Source organism: Perna viridis, chromosome 5 (genome assembly GCF_037379345.1).
Source record: "Perna viridis isolate PV_CMFRI_1.1 ecotype Kerala chromosome 5, ASM3737934v1, whole genome shotgun sequence".
NCBI lineage: Eukaryota > Metazoa > Mollusca > Bivalvia > Mytilida > Mytilidae > Perna > Perna viridis.
In genome coordinates, this window is record NC_142449.1 from 50150829 (window position 1) to 50159889 (window position 9061).

Below are 9061 nucleotides of genomic sequence, written 5' to 3' on the forward strand. Positions count from 1 at the left end.
CGAGGGCGCATGTTTTCGGTTCTCCTACGCCGATTGATTAATATATTCTATATAATAGCGATTTTCTTGTTTATCCTTCGTCAGATACGGGTACAATAGTGACCACAATGTTGGACAGTCGAACAGATATACACGTACATGTAGTTGTAACCATATTGGCATTACATGGAAGAAAGTTTTGATCGGTCAATTTGGAGTTTATTTGACCTACAAGTTGTGCAAGGTGCATATCAAATCACTAAGTACGTGTATTGCACGTGCAGTCATTTAATTCACAACAGTAACGAAGCGATGCTAATGAAGATAAATCATCAACGTTTCGGGTAACTGACAGAGATTTTAGCAAATGGACAAGTCTTTCAGTTCAAATACTTATAGGGGGTGGGAGCGAGAAGTGCTCACAACACCTTACGGCTATGTACACAGACACGTTGTTTCATTGTTTATACATGTAGATGCTTATGCCTTTTGTTGTATTAACAAAGGATCATGAAAGAAAATGAAAAGATCAACAGGCGTTTGAATTGCTTTCACTTAATACACACGCAGGAAATACTTGTAGCACACAATGTTACACTTCGAAAGTTGTCACTGTATTCAAAGAACTTTAGAGCTAGACTTTTTTTTGTAGAAATGAGTAAATAAATGTGCTATTCTGACTACATGTATATGTGGGTAGTAACATGAGGGGCAGGGATTTTGTATTTTTTTTTTTTTTTTTTTATTTTCTTACTTTGTATTATGAAATCTTTATTCAACTATCAAACTAAGAATCTTTTTGAAATATCTAGATGGCCCTTAAAAGGGCCGTATAAATATGTGGAAACTGACATCTGAGGTACATGTACATGTTCACAGTCCAGGAATTCTAGTCTGCGTCACAGCCGGTATGTTGACTCTCAAAGGCATAAAAGTTGCTTTCATGGTGAGCTGTGGCAGCAATACTCTGGTATCGTATGTTCGGCTTGACTTTAGTCCCGGGCGATTTCTCCTGTATGATCCCGCTCCCGCTACCATTGGTTCTCGTCCAACCTGAAACTAAGAAGAATAGTACGACTCGCCTTCACTCGTCGTGTCGTGCTCATTCATACGATTAGGAAAGAAAAATGAAATTTCAATCCACTAAATGAATTTAAAACAGGTAAAAAGGAAAACATTTGGCCTTTCTTTCTTGAAAAGTTTAGATCTTAAAAATCGCATTCAAACAAATTACAAAACATACTAGGACCAAGTTTTCTTTTTATAGGACGGATTGAACTAACATATTAAATGTTAGCCAATCGGCTTGGTTATAGCATATTGAAGTAGCCAGATGTAAACTGTATATATAGTCACAGAGCGGCTGTGATAGAAAGGTACTCACTTTTAAATAAAATTAACTGTCATTTGTCATTTTACTTTGATGAAGAATGTCGTTCGGAGAATGGTAAAGGGGGAGGGTCATTACTAATATGAATACACAATATTTATGACATGATCAGTAAATTTGACTTCACGGTAGAATTGATTTTGAGCAAATGACAAAGGCGCACGTACCTTTTTGAAAGAAAAAAACAAACAAACAAACAAACAAACAAAACAGACAACGTCTTTCTTCTTTCTCCCTTACAATGTAAACACTTTGTGTATTTTTTTTTTATGAAATATACAGAATTCTCACATCAAAACTCCATTATCTGACATTTCCTTTTCGTGCACGTACGTGTATGCAATGTAATCTAGTAGATAGTAAATGCAGGAAAATGCGCGAGGGCGCATGTTTTCGGTTCTCCTACGCCGATTGATTAATATATTCTATATAATAGCGATTTTCTTGTTTATCCTTCGTCAGATACGGGTACAATAGTGACCACAATGTTGGACAGTCGAACAGATATACACGTACATGTAGTTGTAACCATATTGGCATTACATGGAAGAAAGTTTTGATCGGTCAATTTGGAGTTTATTTGACCTACAAGTTGTGCAAGGTGCATATCAAATCACTAAGTACGTGTATTGCACGTGCAGTCATTTAATTCACAACAGTAACGAAGCGATGCTAATGAAGATAAATCATCAACGTTTCGGGTAACTGACAGAGATTTTAGCAAATGGACAAGTCTTTCAGTTCAAATACTTATAGGGGGTGGGAGCGAGAAGTGCTCACAACACCTTACGGCTATGTACACAGACACGTTGTTTCATTGTTTATACATGTAGATGCTTATGCCTTTTGTTGTATTAACAAAGGATCATGAAAGAAAATGAAAAGATCAACAGGCGTTTGAATTGCTTTCACTTAATACACACGCAGGAAATACTTGTAGCACACAATGTTACACTTCGAAAGTTGTCACTGTATTCAAAGAACTTTAGAGCTAGACTTTTTTTTGTAGAAATGAGTAAATAAATGTGCTATTCTGACTACATGTATATGTGGGTAGTAACATGAGGGGCAGGGATTTTGTATTTTTTTTTTTTTTTTTTTATTTTCTTACTTTGTATTATGAAATCTTTATTCAACTATCAAACTAAGAATCTTTTTGAAATATCTAGATGGCCCTTAAAAGGGCCGTATAAATATGTGGAAACTGACATCTGAGGTACATGTACATGTTCACAGTCCAGGAATTCTAGTCTGCGTCACAGCCGGTATGTTGACTCTCAAAGGCATAAAAGTTGCTTTCATGGTGAGCTGTGGCAGCAATACTCTGGTATCGTATGTTCGGCTTGACTTTAGTCCCGGGCGATTTCTCCTGTATGATCCCGCTCCCGCTACCATTGGTTCTCGTCCAACCTGAAACTAAGAAGAATAGTACGACTCGCCTTCACTCGTCGTGTCGTGCTCATTCATACGATTAGGAAAGAAAAATGAAATTTCAATCCACTAAATGAATTTAAAACAGGTAAAAAGGAAAACATTTGGCCTTTCTTTCTTGAAAAGTTTAGATCTTAAAAATCGCATTCAAACAAATTACAAAACATACTAGGACCAAGTTTTCTTTTTATAGGACGGATTGAACTAACATATTAAATGTTAGCCAATCGGCTTGGTTATAGCATATTGAAGTAGCCAGATGTAAACTGTATATATAGTCACAGAGCGGCTGTGATAGAAAGGTACTCACTTTTAAATAAAATTAACTGTCATTTGTCATTTTACTTTGATGAAGAATGTCGTTCGGAGAATGGTAAAGGGGGAGGGTCATTACTAATATGAATACACAATATTTATGACATGATCAGTAAATTTGACTTCACGGTAGAATTGATTTTGAGCAAATGACAAAGGCGCACGTACCTTTTTGAAAGAAAAAAACAAACAAACAAACAAACAAACAAAACAGACAACGTCTTTCTTCTTTCTCCCTTACAATGTAAACACTTTGTGTATTTTTTTTTTATGAAATATACAGAATTCTCACATCAAAACTCCATTATCTGACATTTCCTTTTCGTGCACGTACGTGTATGCAATGTAATCTAGTAGATAGTAAATGCAGGAAAATGCGCGAGGGCGCATGTTTTCGGTTCTCCTACGCCGATTGATTAATATATTCTATATAATAGCGATTTTCTTGTTTATCCTTCGTCAGATACGGGTACAATAGTGACCACAATGTTGGACAGTCGAACAGATATACACGTACATGTAGTTGTAACCATATTGGCATTACATGGAAGAAAGTTTTGATCGGTCAATTTGGAGTTTATTTGACCTACAAGTTGTGCAAGGTGCATATCAAATCACTAAGTACGTGTATTGCACGTGCAGTCATTTAATTCACAACAGTAACGAAGCGATGCTAATGAAGATAAATCATCAACGTTTCGGGTAACTGACAGAGATTTTAGCAAATGGACAAGTCTTTCAGTTCAAATACTTATAGGGGGTGGGAGCGAGAAGTGCTCACAACACCTTACGGCTATGTACACAGACACGTTGTTTCATTGTTTATACATGTAGATGCTTATGCCTTTTGTTGTATTAACAAAGGATCATGAAAGAAAATGAAAAGATCAACAGGCGTTTGAATTGCTTTCACTTAATACACACGCAGGAAATACTTGTAGCACACAATGTTACACTTCGAAAGTTGTCACTGTATTCAAAGAACTTTAGAGCTAGACTTTTTTTTGTAGAAATGAGTAAATAAATGTGCTATTCTGACTACATGTATATGTGGGTAGTAACATGAGGGGCAGGGATTTTGTATTTTTTTTTTTTTTTTTTATTTTCTTACTTTGTATTATGAAATCTTTATTCAACTATCAAACTAAGAATCTTTTTGAAATATCTAGATGGCCCTTAAAAGGGCCGTATAAATATGTGGAAACTGACATCTGAGGTACATGTACATGTTCACAGTCCAGGAATTCTAGTCTGCGTCACAGCCGGTATGTTGACTCTCAAAGGCATAAAAGTTGCTTTCATGGTGAGCTGTGGCAGCAATACTCTGGTATCGTATGTTCGGCTTGACTTTAGTCCCGGGCGATTTCTCCTGTATGATCCCGCTCCCGCTACCATTGGTTCTCGTCCAACTTGAAACTAAGAAGAATAGTACGACTCGCCTTCACTCGTCGTGTCATGCTCATTCATACGATTAGGAAAGAAAAATGAAATTTCAATCCACTAAATGAATTTAAAACAGGTAAAAAGGAAAACATTTGGCCTTTCTTTCTTGAAAAGTTTAGATCTTAAAAATCGCATTCAAACAAATTACAAAACATACTAGGACCAAGTTTTCTTTTTATAGGACGGATTGAACTAACATATTAAATGTTAGCCAATCGGCTTGGTTATAGCATATTGAAGTAGCCAGATGTAAACTGTATATATAGTCACAGAGCGGCTGTGATAGAAAGGTACTCACTTTTAAATAAAATTAACTGTCATTTGTCATTTTACTTTGATGAAGAATGTCGTTCGGAGAATGGTAAAGGGGGAGGGTCATTACTAATATGAATACACAATATTTATGACATGATCAGTAAATTTGACTTCACGGTAGAATTGATTTTGAGCAAATGACAAAGGCGCACGTACCTTTTTGAAAGAAAAAAACAAACAAACAAACAAACAAACAAAACAGACAACGTCTTTCTTCTTTCTCCCTTACAATGTAAACACTTTGTGTATTTTTTTTTTATGAAATATACAGAATTCTCACATCAAAACTCCATTATCTGACATTTCCTTTTCGTGCACGTACGTGTATGCAATGTAATCTAGTAGATAGTAAATGCAGGAAAATGCGCGAGGGCGCATGTTTTCGGTTCTCCTACGCCGTTGTATACGATTGATTAATATATTCTATATAATAGCGATTTTCTTGTTTATCCTTCGTCAGATACGGGTACAATAGTGACCACAATGTTGGACAGTCGAACAGATATACACGTACATGTAGTTGTAACCATATTGGCATTACATGGAAGAAAGTTTTGATCGGTCAATTTGGAGTTTATTTGACCTACAAGTTGTGCAAGGTGCATATCAAATCACTAAGTACGTGTATTGCACGTGCAGTCATTTAATTCACAACAGTAACGAAGCGATGCTAATGAAGATAAATCATCAACGTTTCGGGTAACTGACAGAGATTTTAGCAAATGGACAAGTCTTTCAGTTCAAATACTTATAGGGGGTGGGAGCGAGAAGTGCTCACAACACCTTACGGCTATGTACACAGACACGTTGTTTCATTGTTTATACATGTAGATGCTTATGCCTTTTGTTGTATTAACAAAGGATCATGAAAGAAAATGAAAAGATCAACAGGCGTTTGAATTGCTTTCACTTAATACACACGCAGGAAATACTTGTAGCACACAATGTTACACTTCGAAAGTTGTCACTGTATTCAAAGAACTTTAGAGCTAGACTTTTTTTTGTAGAAATGAGTAAATAAATGTGCTATTCTGACTACATGTATATGTGGGTAGTAACATGAGGGGCAGGGATTTTGTATTTTTTTTTTTTTTTTTTATTTTCTTACTTTGTATTATGAAATCTTTATTCAACTATCAAACTAAGAATCTTTTTGAAATATCTAGATGGCCCTTAAAAGGGCCGTATAAATATGTGGAAACTGACATCTGAGGTACATGTACATGTTCACAGTCCAGGAATTCTAGTCTGCGTCACAGCCGGTATGTTGACTCTCAAAGGCATAAAAGTTGCTTTCATGGTGAGCTGTGGCAGCAATACTCTGGTATCGTATGTTCGGCTTGACTTTAGTCCCGGGCGATTTCTCCTGTATGATCCCGCTCCCGCTACCATTGGTTCTCGTCCAACCTGAAACTAAGAAGAATAGTACGACTCGCCTTCACTCGTCGTGTCGTGCTCATTCATACGATTAGGAAAGAAAAATGAAATTTCAATCCACTAAATGAATTTAAAACAGGTAAAAAGGAAAACATTTGGCCTTTCTTTCTTGAAAAGTTTAGATCTTAAAAATCGCATTCAAACAAATTACAAAACATACTAGGACCAAGTTTTCTTTTTATAGGACGGATTGAACTAACATATTAAATGTTAGCCAATCGGCTTGGTTATAGCATATTGAAGTAGCCAGATGTAAACTGTATATATAGTCACAGAGCGGCTGTGATAGAAAGGTACTCACTTTTAAATAAAATTAACTGTCATTTGTCATTTTACTTTGATGAAGAATGTCGTTCGGAGAATGGAAAAGGGGGAGGGTCATTACTAATATGAATACACAATATTTATCACATGATCAGTAAATTTGACTTCACGGTAGAATTGATTTTGAGCAAATGACAAAGGCGCACGTACCTTTTTGAAAAAAAACAAACAAACAAACAAACAAACAAAACAGACAACGTCTTTCTTCTTTCTCCCTTACAATGTAAACACTTTGTGTATTTTTTTTTATGAAATATACAGAATTCTCACATCAAAACTCCATTATCTGACATTTCCTTTTCGTGCACGTACATGTATGCAATGTAATCTAGTAGATAGTAAATGCAGGAAAATGCACGAGGGCGCATGTTTTCGGTTCTCCTACGCCGTTGTATACGATCGATTAATATATTCTATATAATAGCGTTTTTCTTGTTTATCCTTCGTCAGAAGTCTAAATTGAGGTCCATAATCAGCTTTTTGGCACTTCTTTTTCTTCTTGGTCAGCTTCAACCCATGAAACATGCTTCATTTCTCGTCTCTGTAGAATAAAACAAGTAAAAATCTTTATGCAAACAAAATATATAAAATATTTTACAATACCATTTTATTTGTAATCAAAGTGATCTTATTTTTTCTTACTTGATATATGTTCATTTCTAATATCAACAGCTGAAATTACTTGCAATCAGACATCTAAAAGATAACATGAACAGACAAACAGACACACAGATAAAGTGCTTTCTATATTATAAGTTCGTGGCAGCACTTTTGATTTATTGTGCAAAGTATGAAGAACAGATGGACGGACACCAGTATGCCACAATATGTCCCGTCTCAAAAAGCAGGAGTACAAAAGTTCTGGAGAACAGTGTATACCTGATATGATAAGCTATCAAGTTTGCATATACTGAATTAGTCATTCACCATAGAGGCAAGCAGGTGGCTGGTCCCTGAAATGGTGAAAAACAATTCTGCATGATAATACATATGGTACCTTTCAATTTAGTTGAATTAATTTTAATTGCAAGCATCCTTAAAGCAGTTATCTTGTAATGCACATAAGTAACATTCAATGTTAAGTCCAACATGCTGGGGGTAAGTATAATCAAAATTAATTAAGAGATTGTGGAGAAAGCTGTCGTTGAACTTTCAAAAAATGTAACAAGTTTAGTGTAGTCCGAGTTGCTCATTTGTTTTTGTTACTTTGTGTGTATGATTTTAGTTACTTTATGTTCTTTGTTGTGTATGTCTGTTTTCCATGTCTGGTCTTTGCCTCAGACATAGTTGGTTTTATATTTAATTTTGCAAGTTCTTTATATGTCACTCACCTTTTACGAGTCATTACTAAGAATCCTTTCATGCATCCCCTAATCTCTCTTGAGCAACATAGAGCACCTTCAAAACAAAATTATACTTATTATGCATTATTTCAAAATTAGGAAACTTTCAGATTCTGTATATAGACAGTAAAATGGAGTTATAAACATGTAACTGAAACAGGGGCTGCACTGGCTTCCAAAATTCTGTCACCAATTTTTTTTAATCAATGTTCAGAAATAAGAGCAAAAAGTGGTGCCAAAAAAATTTCCAATTTTTTAAAATATGACAGTACTAAGTCTACTGATGAAAGTCCATGAGAAGAAAAAATGAAATCAGTACAACTTATATGCCATATATATACAATTTCCAAATCATAACACAATTTCTCTTCAAACACAAGAAATCTTACACCCCAATTCCCACTAATGAAAACTTGCATCCAATCTTCAGTGTGTGATGGACAGGTTGAAAAACTAAACTAGTATTTTTATATTTAAAATGCTAAAATCAAAACTCTGTACTACATTTGGGTCTAAAAGCACTGAATCTATTATGGTTTCAAATGATCATATCTATATTGTTAATTTCAAATTTAAAGCCTTTCTGAATTGTTAAAACAGAAGATTAACAACATAAATATGTTACATTTGTACCCATAACTATCCATATCTACATTTTAACAAAAAAAAAAAAAACCATTTGTACTGTACCTTATGTGAGACAGTACCAACCTCTATCTAGTTTATCTTACTGCGTGCACAGATAAACTTATGGAACATATACAAAATGTATTATTCCAGCATTCAGAAATGGTCATTGCTTATACTGTTTTAGTCACATTTTTCACTCGATATTTATTCCATCAATTGTAGAAGAATTACCATTGCAGTACATAAATAAAAATCATTGCTTAAAATATGCAAACTATAAAGTTTGACTCTCTCCCTTGAGTTAAAGACAAAAAAGGAGGTTCGGATATTAATATTTCCATATATGGAACTCACAAGTGGGGATTAAATAATGATTTGGAACTCATAGTACAGCTCATGTATCTACCATGTCAGAATAAACCACAAAGTTGCTTAGTTTGATTAATGCAGCAGC

At 34.9% G+C, this 9061-nt stretch overlaps 1 long non-coding RNA gene across 1 annotated transcript; it reads right to left on the reverse strand.

Annotated features, from left to right (window-relative positions):
- Positions 1-6922: 6922 nt before the first annotated feature.
- On the reverse strand, positions 6923-8223 carry LOC148618105 (uncharacterized). The gene is made up of 3 exons (XR_015921943.1): positions 7966-8223; positions 7514-7587; positions 6923-7175 (listed from the first exon to the last, which is right to left on the reverse strand). It is a non-coding gene; the product is annotated as an uncharacterized LOC148618105 (long non-coding RNA).
- Positions 8224-9061: the final 838 nt, after the last annotated feature.